The sequence below is a fragment of the Chelmon rostratus genome, chromosome 9, assembly GCF_017976325.1.
Source record: "Chelmon rostratus isolate fCheRos1 chromosome 9, fCheRos1.pri, whole genome shotgun sequence".
NCBI lineage: Eukaryota > Metazoa > Chordata > Actinopteri > Chaetodontiformes > Chaetodontidae > Chelmon > Chelmon rostratus.
In genome coordinates, this window is record NC_055666.1 from 15,989,401 (window position 1) to 16,006,870 (window position 17,470).

The following is a 17,470-nucleotide window of genomic DNA, read 5'->3' on the forward strand; positions in this document are numbered from 1 at the left end:
CTGACCTGTGAAAAAATACAGAGCAAACTCACAAAGCACTCCAAGAGGCTGCCTGTCCATTTCCAGTAAATATGAAGCATCGCCAAGGATAAATTGTCTTAAAAGAACTTTGATTGCACACACGGTCAAAGACATGTTGTCACATGGACACATCCGAGGTCGCAAAGACAAGGAAAGAAAGAAAGAACAGCGTCTCACATGTTGAACATCAAAACACAAACAGAAAAGAAGCTGTGCAGTGTTGGTGGGTAGAATAAAAATACATTCATTTTCAGCACTAAGCACTGCTCTTACAAGTGCATAGCGATGCCGGCACAAATTACTAATACTGTGATCTTGTCAACATTCCTCAGTTTTCTCTAACATCTCTTTCTCCGTTAGCTGGAACTCATTCACCTCCTTTTTTTTTTTTTGTTTAGCATGCAGGTTTTTAGTTCTGACTGACCTGCACTTCCCCACAGGATCTGGCTAAAAAAAAAGAAAAGAACTAGACTAATCAAAGCACGGTTCAGATCTGACTGTGGTAAAAATAAAAGTGATGAGCATGATGGCCCAGTTTGCCGGACCAGTGATAGTAAATCATTGCAGTTCTTCTCAAGGCTTTTTGTCGATTTTAGGAGCGCCCTCTCTTTTCCCTTCCCGCGTGGAGCTGATCTGATCTGAGCTGATCTGACTACCCCCCGTTCACACCGGTTTGATCGTTTTCAGGGGTAATTTGTGCGAGCTATGGAATGATACAGTGATTGAGCAAATTTATAGGGAAAATGTCCTGATGCTAAGTTGCCACCGCTTCTGCACGATTACAAGCCAATTGATCCAAATCCTGAAGTCTTCCTCTAACTTGTCAGCTTCCCTTATCCTCCACCCCCTCCTTTGAGATGTGTGTATATTTAGAAGGGAGAATCAGCGAGGGGCTATTACCTGTTTTCACTTAACGGGTGTGTTTTGCTGCGGTGCATCCGCTCAATATGTTGTATTTTCGGTTTATTTGCATTGCACATTGGTAATTAAACGTTCAATTTGGCACCACTGAGATTTCTTACATTTTAAATGACAATTCACCATCGCATCAGTTAAAAATCAAGCATTTGCTGCAGGCTGTGTGTGTGTGTGTGCTCTGTTGTTTTCTGATTAAAAACAGCTCCATTATTCTTGTCCAAGCCGCAGTGGAAAGGATCACGTTGTTATAGGTTGCCACAAATCACCGCAAACGACCCAGTCGGCACATTCACGTGTGAATATTTGACAGCTCAATGACCGTAATGTGAAAGCGGCGAAACACAAAAGAGGGTATCCATTACTATCGAGGGGGCATGTTCCTCCCCTTCATTTTTAATTTCACGGGCATTTTCTGAACTTTCAAGGGTGTTTTTTTCCCCCGGCGCTCCTGTTAATTTCTGACCCTGCCAATAAAATCCAAATTGTGATTCATCCCGTCTTTCTCGGCGTTGCAACGCACTCTACTGTCAGACCCTCTCAAGCCCCCATGCCAAGACTTAAGCCATGGAAAAGGTCAAGCGTCTGGATCATTGTCAGCGTCAGCATATTGATAGACTTGTTAGCCGGAGAGTGATTGGCAGATTGACTATTGATTTCTGTCAGGATTAAGTTTTGCTTGATATTTCCCAGCACAGGTTCATTTTCATGTCTGCATGCTTCCTGTGACAGAGCTGTTGTGGGCGTTTTTTTCTCTTTTGAGGCAGGGCTTTGTGACAGTGCGGGCCATTATCTCACAGTGGTGGCGTTTGGGGTGTGACATTCCAAAAGGTCATTGCAAGCTTTATGGCCGGTAGGGTGGCGTAGTGGTGAGGGACCGTCCTATAATCAGCCCTGTAACCTGTCCTGCTTAAGTGTCTCGGGTAAGACACAGAATCCTCCCGACTACATGGGCATGGCTTTATGTCTGACCCTGCACTCTGACCTCTGACCTCCCTGTGGAGGGGGATCACAAGAGAGAGGATCTTATAAAAAAAAAGCAGAAACGGAAGAGGTCACTTTCATGAGCGGCTCCAAGCACTGTTCTTGTTTCCTTCACACTAAAATCAGGTCAAACCAAAGTTTCACAAAAAAAAAAAAAAAAAAAAAAAAATTCCTCAGGGCCCAAGTGAAGTGAGGTTTCTGAAGTGGAACCCTGCATGTCAGCCACTTCTGCCAGTATACCATTATTTGCACTGTGGCTTTGTTGTTATGTGTCACGCCAGAAAAACTACAGTAGTGCTTAGTTCAGCTCAAACCAGCACTGAAAAATATTTAAAAGAAAAAAGTCTTTCGAGCGCCGTGGTAGCCGAGCAGCTGCAGCCTCACGGCCGCGACGTCGGCTTTTTGATTCCATCCGGTGACTTTTCTTGCTTGTTGCACCCCTCTCTCTCTCTCTTTCTCCTGTTCCTGCTGCATGCCTCTTCACCTGTGACTGTCCAATAAAAGCAAAAATGCCCCCTTCCCCTCCAAAAAAAAAAAAAAAAAAAGTTTCCTCAGTATTTGCACAGAATTGCCAGCTGAAAATAGAGAGTTCCTGCTTGGTTGTTTTTTTCCTCTCAACTCTTTTTTGCTGCTCTGATGTGCTGAGAGTTAGTAATGAGGAGGCTGATTGGAGCCCACAGTTTTAGAATCACAGGTCGGCCTGACATTGCTTGATGTTATTCGTTCTGTTGAGCGGGGTTGAACACAGGCAGCTGGTGTTTGCATTAAAAGATTTACCAGCCAATTACTCATACGGTGTTTTTGCTTGGAATGAACAGGACTGACCAAATGATACAGCAAACCAAATCCACTCCTCTTTGAAGTTTCTGTAAGGTGGAGTAAGCATGGCTCAGAAAAAAGCATGCTATAGCCGGCTGCAGTATAGATTTTGCAACAGTCAGCACAAGAGCTGCGGTTGGTACGGACAGATTAAATTGTGTGACTGCTGACTTTTATCCATGATTGGCCTATTATCAAAGCACCAGCAACAACTCTGCTTTCAAGCTCAACTCAAGATGACAACTCAGCGATAAAGTCAATGCAATTAAAAGCTATAATTTTATTTCCCGTGTTTCTGTTTAATTGTTAATGTCCCTGCAGTCGGACTTGCAGGGATAAAGTAAGTTAGGGGAGCGGAAGTGGCTTAATGGGTCGAACTGGGAGTATTGTTTTTTGCTAATGCGCATACAAAAATTCTTAGACAAAAATATATAAGCTTGCATTCGAATTTGAACTCTGTTTTAAACCCTGCTTTCTCTCCAGAAATCCGTTTGAGACCCATAATGAAGGCGTGGGCACGCTCCAATGACTTTGTTGAATGTGTATAAGATAAGTTGATATGCTTGGCAAATCTGAGTTTGTATAGTCCTTCCACTGTGCATAAAACAACTGGGATGGATCAGTAAAGACTGGTATGGCATGTTAACTCCAACAACGCTGACTGGAATAGTATCAGTTGTTTAAACGATCGTATCTCCGAGGCTCCGGGTCCTATCTTCAGAGGCATGCTGGCACACTCTACCATCTCATTTCACAGATTACAAAAACTTTGATTTCATTCTGTTTTGTTAACTCGCAGGAAGTGGCAAGCGGGGTAACACAATAATACCAAGGCACAGAAAAATTCTGCAAATTCAGAGGAGATTAGTATCTTGGGGTCTGCACAGGCTTTGAAAATCTTTGAAAGTTTGTAGATTTGAGAAAAACTAAAAAAAAAAACCATAAATAACTAACTCTGATTCCAAAAAAGTTAGGATGCTGTGAAAACCATGAAACATTTGCTAATTTGTTTGACATGTAATCAGTTGAAAACAGTACAAAGACAATAAATTCAATGTTTTTACCTCATCAGCTTCATAGATTTTTGTAAATATCTGCTTATTCTGAATTTGATGCAGCAGCACGTTTCAATCATGTTGAGACAGAAGCAACAAAAGACTGGGAAAGATGTGGAACGCTCCAAAAACACCTGTTTGGATCATTCCACAGGTAAACAGGTTGATTGGTAACAGGTGATAGTGTCATGATTGGGTATGAAAGGAGCATCCTGGAAAGGCTCAGTTATTCACAAGTGAGGATGGAGCGAGGTTCACCACTTCAACACATGATCGTATAAAGGATGTTACTATATGGTATTGTAGTAAAAGAGTTGGCTGCGAACACAGTTTGTTTGCACATGATTGCATCGTACAGAGCGTCCCAACTTTTTGGGAATCGGGGTTGTAAAAGCTTAAAAACTGTTGAAAATAAACGGATGACCTTGAAAGTACTCGATTATTTATTAAAATGTAGCACTCAAATTCCTCAATATGCCTCAGCTTTCTGGACTTCGCTCCCTCTTAGGATCATCACTTCACATCCCGAGGAGGCTCTGTGATGGATATTTGATGTAGCAGCAGTTTTTAAAATGAATGATCTCACCTACATTCCAAGATGTGGAGTAACAAAAAAAAAAAAAAATCAGACCTCTTGTGTCTAATTTTCACCAGTGCTGTCGTATCCCAAAGGATAGGAACGCTGAGTCCTTGAGCTCCACCAGACAAGCCTTGATAGCCTCTGTGAAAAACAAAAGTGTTGTCCAGGTGAGCGGGGGAACCCTGAAGTCAGATGAACACTAAAATACCACCATCCAATTTTAATCACAATTCTTCTTCACCATATATTTAGAACACCAGAACTTTCATTACAGCATGGCCACAGGCGAAAAAAAAAAAAAAAAAAACGAGCTACAGAGCAGCTAGCTTATTTTATGTCCTTCAACCAAATGCACAAAATGCTGCTTTTCCCATTGCCTTCTATTTTAGCACCAAAAATAAATTATTTATCAATGCATTGGCTTGTAATCTCAACGGAATCATTATAATGATAAATTACTTACCATGTGGCTTCAAAAGCGCAGGTGTAGCCCAGAGCTTTGACCTTGTAAGACACAGTTGACGTTGTGCTGATGGCAAAATACCTTGGAAAGAGGGGAAAGTATGCAAATGATTAGTGTAATGATGAACTTTGAATATTATAATTCAACAATATTGTTGCAAAACAGCATCAACAAGATTACCCTCCAGGAATTAAGATTATATTTCCCCCAAAACTTCAACCGTGTGCACCTCTGATTACTTTGCTGCTTTGACTGTTTTGCATGGGTGTAACGCAGGGTCCAGCAGCACAGGCTGCAACTTCTTCTTCATGTCCAGCAGCACATCCACTGCGTTTAAGTAATCCCGCACGAGTTTTAGCTGCATTATTTTCTGTCACATCGCCGAAGCAAGGGACTCTCAGTCGAACACATCAGAGAGAGATAATATTTCTCAAAGGAGAGGGCGACGGGCCTTGTTTGAGGCTAGTGTTGTTTATTTGCTTTCTAAAGCTACATCTCGAGAAATCAAATTTAATTTTGAATGGCAGGATGTCAGTTCATGCTCACAGCTTTCAATATAACCTTGCTTGTATGGCGTATGATGAAATGCAAACTGATAGAAAGAGCAGAAAAGGCTCTTGAAGCACTGTTAGGTCAGCCGGTGCAAGGCCTCCTGAAATAATATATTCAGGTGCACTGCCAGCGCTGAGCACTTTAGATGGAGTTACTGGTATTTTAAATTATTCCACATATCATCCGCAGAGCAACTACAAGTTTAGATAGCACTTGACAAAAGTTGTTCTCTCCGAAAGAAGCCAGTTAAAGAGAACACGTGACAAAATGGCACGAGCAAGATTTGAACCTGTTGTTAAAGTGTAATAATAAAACCACACACCCTCCTCCCTATAAAAGCGGGAACCATTTACATCAGAATAGCTTAACAGGCTCATTTTATTGTGGCACGTTCCTCTAGCATCTATTCTTTTCAAAGGGTAAATGAAGTTCAAAAGCGCACGCTCGCTGAATGCCTGATTTGTCCTGGATGAAAAAGATAGTGGGGAAATCTACAATGGCTCCCTGCACGGCAATCACGAATTGGCCTGAATGCGCAGGAAGCCGTGCCACCATGAGTCTGGTCCAGGCAGCTCTATTCAAATGACTACATCCATGTCTCCCTGTAGAAATGGCTCAAATGAGCCTGTTAGCCTTTGAATGAGCCGGAGAGGAAAACAGGACATGTCAACCAGGGAGAGATCAACAGGGAAACAAGAGGAGCATTCGTTTCCGCCTCGGGGAGTTGTTCTAGCCAGTATCCTCTGCTCTCCCCTGCACTGATTTGACAGTCAATGCTGATCCCCCAAAACTCTGTTACGTTTAATGAATGAAAGGCAACTTCACATAGCTTCATGTCAAATTTGTCTGCGGGAGCCGAACTTTTTGCCTACTTTGTTCCCCTCCTCTTGCGTTCGTTCCAGCCGTAGAGGAGAACGCGCGGACGTGTTTGTTGCATGACAATCGGTTATTATTAGAAGCAGAATCGCAGCAGAGAAGGTGTCATTGAAAAAAAAAATCAAAACTTTTAACAGTTCATTCTTCTCCATCTGTGTTTTCTGAAAATATACCACTGTACGCGTGATGAGACACACCGCAAACTGAAAATAATTGCTGTTTCAGATTCGCAGCAAGAATGTGATTCTGGTCCGGAGCCAGTTCCTTGGCAAACATCTTGAAAAGAAGATAGTTTGCTGGCTCCCCACTGCTTCTCTCCTGGCAGCAACACTGTGTTTAACTATCAGCTTGACTGCTTTAAGCCCACTTGAATCAAGGTCTCTTAGTTTTCTTGTCACCCGGTCAACAACCAAATCTTATATCCCATGAAACTCCTTTCCCTGCGTGTTATATTCCCTCACGGCATAGATTTAAAAGAAATAATAAAATCTTAATCTTTAATTGAGCGCTGATGTCTGGCATTGTTTGCGGAGGAGACCTTTGTTTAGCACTCGAGATCAGAGCTGGATGCAGCGCTGCTCTGAGCGGTGGAGGTGAGCGTGTTGGTGTGAAGAAAGAGACGCCTCTTCCTCCCCAAGGGATCAACAACATTCACAGTTACCGTGGTGACCGATGAGAGACTGCTCTCCCCTTGCCACATAAACCTTATTTACTATTGCAGCTGTTCAATTTTGCAACACCTACCCCACCTTTTCTCTTATTTGGTGTTCATGCCTGGAGATGTGCACTTTGTGCCTTGCCCCCCCCCCCTAAGATATATGCATCTGGAAATGCTGCTGCAGTTAAGTCCTCACATTCTTAGAAAACAACCTCGAGGTTGCAGAAAATTCAAATTAGGCCTTTTAAAGCAGTAATTAGAATTCAGCAGGTCAGCCCTCTTTATTGAAGCATTGTTTTGGAACGTGCCATTTAAAGGATTTTATAGGGGTTTTTTTTTGCTTTGTTTTGGTCCTCAGACTATTGCTTTGCAAGGGCTTTGCATCACCGTCTGTTTATTTTCTTGGAGAATCATGTCTATCTGGGAACAGGCTGGGAACATCACACGCCTTGACACACACACACACAGTCATGTTTCCATCAATTTAGGGGACATCACATAGACTTCCATTCATTTCCTGGAGACTTACCCTAACCACAACTATAACAACTACTTGTCTAACCCCAAGCCCTCACCCTAAAATGTAATGATTTACATTATGGGGACATGTGCTTTGTCCCCATAAGGAAGACAAGTCCCCGCAGCATGAGTAATACAAGTTCACACATGCACACGCCCACACACACACACAGACAAATAGAGGCACAAAACTGGATATTGTCTGTACGGCAAGCACAAATTCCTCTGTAACAAACACAAACAGATATACGAGGAGACAGACCCACACACACAAACGCACAGGCAAACAAAGCATTACTTCCCCTCCATCCTGCCACATACACACTCTCTGCGGAGAGAGACTTGTGACGCTAAACTAATAAAGCCAGCATGGTGGCCACAGCAGGGGCTGCTGCTCTGTTGTTAGTGGCCCCCTCAGCCCCAGCCACTCTTCTTGACTTTGTTTTTTCGTTCTCAAGCACATCATGGCAGGACTCTGTCGCGCACTCGTGCCACCGTCGCGCGCAGCCTGCATCCTCGTAGCCAGCGGTTCACCATCAGTGCTGTGACCTTCGAGACCCACTAAACTGGGTAAATGGTGTGTTAATGAATCACATGTTAATAGAGCAAAGGAATGAAAAACAGGAGTGCCGTATTAAGTCATGCCATCTTTTTTACAGATGCACGCACAGCATGCAATCGCTTAGGGGAAAGTTAGAAGAAAGCAGTTTGAAATGCCAAGGCACTAATGCAATCAAATTATGCTACTTGGCGCTGCTTCTGAGATAAGTTCCTCTTTTAGGTGAGGCATGGAGGAACATTTCAGCGGATAAATGGTGTGATCAATGATGGGAGAGCGAGCCATAATGTCAACATGACTACCATTGTTAAATATTTTCATTGCTGTGAATAAATCTGGATGTTAATGTGCAATTTAGCCTTTGGCCAAAAGAACAGTCCGAGGCGCTGGCATTTGTGGCGCCCCACAGACAGTAGGAAGGCTTCAGGCACAGAACGCTCTCAAGGTCTTAGAATGTATGGGAATTAAAGTCCGTACCCTGTTTTCTCTCAATAACAAGCAGTCAAACGTAACGTGTAAATGTGTATTATTAAAAGTGCATAAAGTTTGCAGACGTCAGAATAAAAACTTGATATCAATCAGCATCAATTACTTTTGTTTGGCAGCATGTGTAGTCAAATTGTGCCCTCTGCACTGCTTGCTATTTCTTAATGACCTGGCTTACCATGGAGTTCAATGACGAAATGTGTTCAAAGGAGCTACATGAGAAAAAAGAAGAAAAAAAAGAAATGCTAAAAAAAAAAAGACAGGGAATTATCCGTCTTCTTCACCAATTTATTACTGGAAATTCTGTCTAATCAAAGGCGAGAGTGGACAATTGCAGCTCGGAAGTCATCGCCCGCGCTAATGATTTTGTTAGAGACGAACTGAATTTCATGACCTGGCTTGATGTTTATTAGCGCGGGGAGATGAAAAGTTGAGGAGCTTCACAAATAAAAGAAGTAAAATAACTTTAAAAGGAGAATTTGACTCCTGCAACACATCGTGGGGGAAATGCTGGAAATAGGAACGTGTTGACATGCGGCATCACGCGCTTCTTAATGCAAATATGAGGCATGAAATGAAAGTGAGGAGAAAAGAAACGTTTCATTTCGAAGCTGTAGGCAGAGCCAGGACTTCTAGCTGGCATGCAGAAGTTTCTTGTGAGCCGTGTTTCCTTTTTGCCTGGAAGGAAACAATAATCGGGATGCTTTATGTACAGAACACAAAAGAGAAGCTAAGTTCTCAGCACTTTCATTGCCTGTGGGAGCTGTAACTCATAACTGCGCCTGTGGGATGAGCCTGCAATAAAAATCTACGTTTTTTATGATTCCGAATAAAACCATTGCATTTTCGTTGACCTGCTCATCTCACAATCACCTAAAATCGGCCGAATGACATTAAAACCAGGTAATTTACCTTGTCTCTGTGAGATTATGTACTTCCACTGGTGTTTACTGATTGTTCTGTTTATCCACCCAAAGTTAAATTGTATTTGTAGAATTCCACAAATGAAGAATCAATATTTATGGAGGCATGTTTTCCATTGTTGTGATACTGATTCAATTTGAAGTTTTCCTGACTGAATTTCCACCAGGAAATTGCTTCACTATAGCATTATGAAAGTATCACCTGCCGCCCAAAACGCCCACCGAAACACAGATGTGTATCGATCGTGAAGTATGCGACTTGAAGTGGTGTGTCTGGGATCGCTCTCCCTGCGGCGATCACGCTTGTCAGTGTTGCGTGTTTGGGTGTAATGCGCAGAAACAGGCCTTTATCACAAATGAGACATCATGGTACATTACATGAAGAGTTAAGTGTTAATCTCTGTGTCACCTGCAAGTGTTGTTTTTCAAGCTTTTCAGCACGATTTCCATGTGAGACCACGCTGAAAATACTAATTGAAGAATTTCTTCACCAGTGTATTTCTGCTATGGCGTGAGTAAAAATCCTGAATCTTATTTCTCATCATGGAATCTCAGCCCAGTATCTTGTGAGTTATTGTGTTTCATGACACCTCTGGCCAATGGAGTTGTGAGATGGGAGTGTTTGCCGGTTCTGGAAGTGTCTTTCCTCGTTCTGTATTCCCAATATCGTCAGTGTTACTTAACATAGAAACGCGGGACAAATAATGTGACAATCACATAAGTTGCACAACATTTTTTTAGTTATGTCACTTTTGTGTTTTGTCCATCACTTTGGCACTTTTGGCATTATGTCAAATTTACCCAGAATCCAAAAGTTTTGCAGTTTTCTCAAAAACATCATCTTTGGCTCCCCCTGCTGTTACCGGTGGACATAACAAAATTTGAAGCTCTGTGATTGAATGTCCATCATGTTTTCTATGTTTAACCACCATAAGGGCATCTAGGCAGTCACTTTTTTTGTCAAACATGGGGGCACCAGGCTTTCCCCTCCACAGTGGATGGGCATGTACACAGTCAAATTTAATACAGGAGACCAGAGATTACGTCCCATTACCTGCAGTTAAAGTTGGTCTTTTTTCTAACCATAACCATGAGCTTGTCCGAACCTGAACAAAATGTTTTAGTGACCTAACCACACTTTAACCTTAACCAAGTGTTTTTGTCACTTAACCCTAACCACACCCATGTTTGCCAGAACCACAATTTGTCTGTAGCCTTAATCACACGTCATCCAGAGTTTTGCACAATAGCCCAATATCTAACCTCTTGTCTGGAATTTACAGTCTCAACAATCTTTTTCACAACTCCTGAAAAATGGGAAACCTTTGTTGCATCTTGCTGATATGTAATTTATAACCAAAATAAATGGTAAATGGGCTGCATTTGTACTTTGACTTTACAACAGCAATTTGGGGTTCAGTATCTCAGTTCAGTACTCAGTCCGGACTGCAGGAGCCGGGGATCGAACTCCCGACCTTCCACTTAGTGGACAACTTCCTGAGCCACTGCCGCCCGGGAGCCATGTGCATTGTCATCAAAGCTTTTTGCAAACTCATAGCAACTGAATGGATCTCAAAATTGCCAAAGGTTGCTGGACAAAAACATTTTGTCCATACAGGCTTCTGTTCTGAGTTTTGCTCTTAAATGACTTTCACTGTAAACTGTTAAACATCTCCTGCTGGAAGCACAATTTATTCCAGTTGATGTCTTTGTATATGTATATATATATATATATATATATTAAAAAACAACAATAACACAGCCTAACTGCATTGCAGCTCTGCAGATCAAAATCAGGGAAGAGACTCTGCTGTCATTTAGGTGGAGAACTGAGAAATAAGAGGATACTGCCCATTTTGTTCTCAATGAAGTATGATGTCGCCAAGCAATCTTTCAATTCAGACCTATGATGAGTATTAGCACTTGCTCAATCACTGGGATAAAGGTGCGGGGTCACCTTTAATGTTGTGCAACAAAAGCCCGTCCTTAAAGGTCTGGTGAGCGATTGAAGTCGGTTCAGCACTATAGTCCCGCCACTGCAATGAGAAATCCTTTTTATGTCAGGAAGCTTGGCCTGATTGAATTCCTTTGCGTATCAGTGAATGGATCAAGTAAGAAAAGGGAGCAGATTTGTGCTTGTGATAAACTGTAGCCTCTGCTGAGCCGAGGATTTACAGCAGGCCATGCTGATGAAATCCACTCCTGCAGTGTGTACGGTGTAGCTGCTGAGGTATTTTTTAACAGCTAAACATAATCCAGATGCAGAAACTCATAACACTTACAAATTACCAGCCCAGGTGTTACGAATAATTAATGTTTTCCATTGTGCCACCACTCAAGTCTTGTTAAGAAAATGAGTCATTTTAGGCACTTGAGATGCTTATTATGCTTATTTTGAATGTTGGTAGCTCATGTAATTCCATTAAGAGTCAGGTGTAGGCCGTGCAAAGCACACATAATCATACCACACAATTTTTTCCACTTTCGTGCAGTTTTTAAGCTCAGATGATGTTTGGCCTCTGTGCTCATGTTTGTAATGTGGAGCCATTATAGCATTAAAGCAATAGGAAAATAAATCCGACCCAAAGAAGTTATTTTCGACCTGTCTTAACCTTCAGCCTGCTCGGTTTGCCACCATCATGTGCTGTTATCTTTCATAATTACACCTGACTCATTCATTACATTTTATTTCTGCTGCATCACAGATTGCTAAAATAAGTCTACCCAATCTGGAGTCTAAGCAATCAGAAGCCGCCCTCCAGAAATAGAAATATGAAAAGAAAATAACAATAATAATGATCATGACAATTAGGAACATGAGAGCACAAATATCAAGCAGCACATACATACATAAACGGATGGAAGTGCAGGGTAAAAGTAAGGCAGATACATAATGTAATGTGATGTATTCAGTGACACTATCCACTTTCTTTCAAAATATTATCATGTGTTAGCCCCTTGTGTCTGATTACCACCTTGTGTGTGCCAAAGTTTCCCCATTTGCCTGAATTGGCTTTTTTAATAGTGCTGGGGATGTTTCGGGGTACGTTTTGGGCCATTTGCTGCGCGAGTATGTCATAGGGACACAGCCTGCAGTGAGCTGTGGCTATCAAGATGAGACTGCAGAAAAGTAATAGCAGCCACAATAGCTGAGCCCAATAAGAGCAGAAAGTACGGAGAGGCCTGATGTGCAGCAGAAAAGGCCCATTTAAAACAGGGAGAACATGAGCATCAGTTTTCAATCTGAAGGAGACAATTAAGGGCTGAAAAGCAATGTAGCACTGGCCTGCAGCCTATATGCAACTTTGCGCTTGAACAGGTAGGATCACGTTTCAGCTGCTGTTCCAACACTTTTGATTAATACATATAAAATGTGGCAGTTTCATAATGTCCTTTCCTTTTTATTCTGCATTCCTGAGTTGCTTCTGGCTGCTTTACTTGCTCAGCAAATCACAACGTCACAGTAATGACAAACTGTTCGCTCCACAACTGCTAGAAAACACAAGCTCTCAGGGTCTGGTTTTGCAAAATCATTGCACACAGAGTATAAGTTAATATCTTCTGCTCTGTTTAACTAATTCTGTCCACACATGGTGGGCCAACATGAACTTATTTACAGTAGCTGGTGTGTATTTAATTGTGCAACTATTTCAGCCGATTGGCCGCACCAGCCACCCAAAAAACACACATTTTTTTACAAGCTTCCTGACTCTTTGCCTAGCAGGCACAAATCCTCCTAATAAACGATAAGATACGTAATTTGCCCACCGAGCAACGCATGTCATTCTCTGAACTGATGCAGGATGAATCATGTCATCATGCCATCCAGAACAATTCACTGTTGAAAAATAAATTGCAGCGGCTACCATTTAATTCGGTTTGATCACAAACACATAGTGGTTTTGGTCAAAATGTGTATCTGGAGAAGTGGTTAAGGTTGTGGAACGCTGACTGTCGGTTGGAAATCCTGTGTTGCTGTGGTCCAAGTAACAACAGACTTCACTCTGTAACAACTTCGCCTTGCTTCCTCTTTTGTTCCTGTCATAATTACTACGGCCACTAGAGGGGTCTGTCTTGGGAGGACTCCGCTCACATTCATTCCATCGCTTGTTGTGTTAAGAGCATTAAATGTTTTTTTTTTAATTCTCAAAGGTATTTGTTCCATAACAAGTGACGGCTTTTTTTCGCTCTGTTTTAATTTCATTTTTTGAAATTGAATTACGTGATTCCATATTTCTCCAATTAAATGCGGATGTTTCACCATAATAAACACAGTGTGTTTGAGTACATATTAAAAATACCGTAAATTCAATTATTATTTGTGATTAGGAAACCTGGTGAGAAATCTACAGCACTATGTGTGTGAGCAGACTTTTGACCCATTCAGTCTACTGGTGATTTAGAACGTTATGCCTTACTGTTCACTGCTGTGCACGTGATTGGTCCAGATAGCATTGGAGTTGTGCTGCCACTCCTTTCAGGGTCTGGAAAGAGCTTGACCTGCACTCTAATAAATACCACCCATCTAACATTTCAGAATATATTTTAGAATATTGTCAGGGTTCACTCTGCCAGTTTGACAGTTATTCTCAGGTAAGTAATTCCCCCCGCTGCATCATCCACCAGTGGTTCTTAATGTTCCCCGACCTCCCAAATCCCACTTAAACCCCTGGGAAGAATATTAGCTATTGTGGCACATTTTCCACACAGCTAGCTAGAAGCACTAGATTATCCCACACCAGAGTTCACCAAACAATGCATTAGGAAAGTGTAAAGAGCACTGACATGCCAGGATGTGAAACACATCCAGTTGCTCACACTGAAAGGTTTTAGCTTTGCCCATCTCATCGCCTGTACAGCGTTGTGGTTTTGAAAGGTATGGGAAGCAACATGTAGTATTTACAGTGGGAATTGGTACAAATAGAATTAATAAGAACCCCTTTGGTAAGAAACTGTCTACAGTATCACTGTAGCATAGATGATGAGAGACATTTTGTTCTGTAACCAATTGGTTGCCATAGACACAACCATAAAAAACCTCTAACCTTTATTGGGACCATTTATACCTCCATTGCCCCTGTTGATGGTATCGAGCAGTAACTGTCCTGGATTTACAATGGTCGCCTTGCTCTCTCTTTCTGTCCTTCCCTACATGCCTCTCAGGAAAAAACCTAGGAAATAGATTTGTCAGACTTTTATTCGATCAGCATGGTTTGTTTTCCTAACACCGCACGCCAGTAAATTTCTACCATATTATTGACAGCAGGCTGAAAATGTGCCAGATGAAATGAACTGTAATGAATGAATACCAGTCAAATGTGAGTGGAGGTCCAAGGCAGACACTAGGCTGTTGGAGATCTAAAATGTTTAATTAACTTGAACAGTGAATCATTTTTTCACCCGTTTGATCTCTTAAGTGTTTTTAAGAGTACATCCTTGAGATCCAAATATGGGAAAAAAAAAACAAAAAAAAAAAAAAAACCTTGAAAATTCTCGGTTTCTGAAAATCAGATAGCTCTGAACTGCCCCCACGCACTAAGTGGCAAATAACATAACATGCGCACCCAGTTATCGGCTCAAATTTCATTAAAAAAGTGAAAAAGTCTTGACTTGGATTCAGCAGTTTTAGAACAAAAGCAGCATATTGTTAATTTGCATTGCTGAAAATGTCATCCAGTACGTACAGGAAAGCGTCGTTATGTTCAATCACTGTCGGAGTAATTGTGGGACACGCGAGCAAACACGGATGACCTGCAGTACGTTCCTCATGGCATTTAGAAGCTTTCTACACAAAAGAGATGAAATTGCTTTGAAATGTTATTGGCATTCCATTTGACAGTGTTTCCTTTTAGTCTCCCACATTAATCATATTTATGGAGACGCATTGTCATTCAGAGAGCGACAAATAACTCTTTTCACCCTCGGCCAGCTGATTTCTGGGTTCCAGCGCTGCTTCTTTATTTACGGCCAACCTGAGAGCAATGGAGGAGAGAGCCCCGTCACTTTTGGGCATTGTTTAATCACATTTTTTTTTTATGATTTAACTTCTGAACATTAACAGGAATATATTTAAATGCGAGGTTAAGGCCTCTCTTTTTGTGCTGGTTCTTGGTAGACGTAAAATGGAGACATAGAAAGCAGTCCAGTGGAATTAAGAGATCAGAAGAATCTGAAGGTTACAGAAGCACATCAGTCAATCAAGTCGCTGTAGGTGTCTAGACAATGAGTAGTTCAGGTCCTTGTTGAACATACAGAGCACAGCTTCAATCACCGCTGCTGGTGCTGAAGCTTTCTTCATTGTGGACTGAGTTACTGTCGCTTCACTAAACGGATGGATTGATGGGGAGAGCGGGAGCGCCGTCACCACTGGTCACACGCTGCAGATGGCTGTCCCGATGTTACCGTCTTTCTTTCGCAATTTTCAAAAAAGAAAGTCATTTAGCGACGAAATGTGTTGATCAGATTGGGAGTTGAAGGACTGGAAAGCCAATGGACAGAAAGAAAGAGCCCTTATTTTACTGGCATTGCCCGCCAAGACAGGTTCAACTCTGGAAATCCACTGTTTCTTACTGTAATAGCAGTCAAGTGGGTCCTGGCTAACAGCTGATCCACTTCTACTCTTAAACAACACTAAGACAAAGAAGAAAATATGTACTTATACAATGTATGTTATATACATGTAGCACAGTTTAACAAGTCGCACATTCAAATATGGGGCACATGGGGAGCAGATTTAAAAAATACATCAAGCGCTGATGGAAATCTTCTATCCAGTTCATGTTGATTTCCTGGTTCTTGAATCTGAGCTTGAGTCTGAAACACTAGTCCTTCCTCTGCGGTGGAATAGCACTTGACAAAGTATAGCAGAGGAAACATGCGACATCCCTGGTGGCAGCTCAGTCCGCTTTCACACCATCACCGCAGGCTCCGTGAGCACCGAAACATCTGCATAGCCGGAAAGCTCCTCAAAAGAAGTGCAGATTGTCTCAGGGCGCCACCAGAAAGCATAATCAGAAGCTGATGTTTTGTTCATACCCGGGGTGTTGTGTGGTAGGCGGTATGGGGCCTTGCCTCTGAGCTCATGTGAAGCCATGTCACATCGCAGCAGGATTTGGGATCCTCCGGGCTAATTGGGATGTGGGGAAATGAATTTACCAGCCATGACCTGTCTAGGATCTGCAGCCTGGGCGAAGTGACGACACTTCTCATTGCACGTAAAGAAAGATTTCATCTCTCTGTAATCACAGACGCTTCCCCACAATGAACCCATTTCCTTTCAAATTCAACAATCTATTATTTAATTGCTATCACTTATTCTGACAGAATAACTGCAGAAAATGACATTTTTTTTCCTCTTCTTCATTTCACTTCTGATGATTCGCCACTATGAATTCTTTCTTATCAGAGAATATGAGATGCAGAATGTGAGATGAACATGACCATTGCAAACTCGAACCAAATGGTATCCGTTCCCACTTTTCTGCACTATATCAAAGAGTATTTGAAAAACTGTAAAAATCAACAGATTCCAGCATTCTCACCTCACAGTGTCCCTCATAGTATGAAAACTCCATTATACTTATCTTACACAAAGCCGTTGGCAGAAAATGAGTCATTACATTGTAATTTCATGCTGCCAAGATGTCGTGCACCCTTCTGGAGAGCTCATGTTATGTTTGTAGGGACTTGAATCATGATAGCGTACACATTACAGGAGGCTGTTCTGTATCCTTTATCCACCGGGGTAAAAGCAGCAGAGTAAAAAACCTGACAGAGGAGCATTAAATTTAAATCACCTTTCCATATTCCGCTGGCTTTCCCCGTGATCCTTTTCTTTTTGCATTACATCCGTCCCATGTAGTGGTTTAACTAAGTGATATTATTTATGAAATGCAACCACACACCCTTTCCTGCAGCTGTGCAGGATTCCCTGTCATCAAATTAACAGGAGCATGAGACAGTGAACTAAAAAACGCTTGCTGCCAGGGACTATCATAGTCACTGGCTGCAAATGCACCAGCCTCTGTCATGCGGATAATCATCCCTCTGCTGCAGGGAAT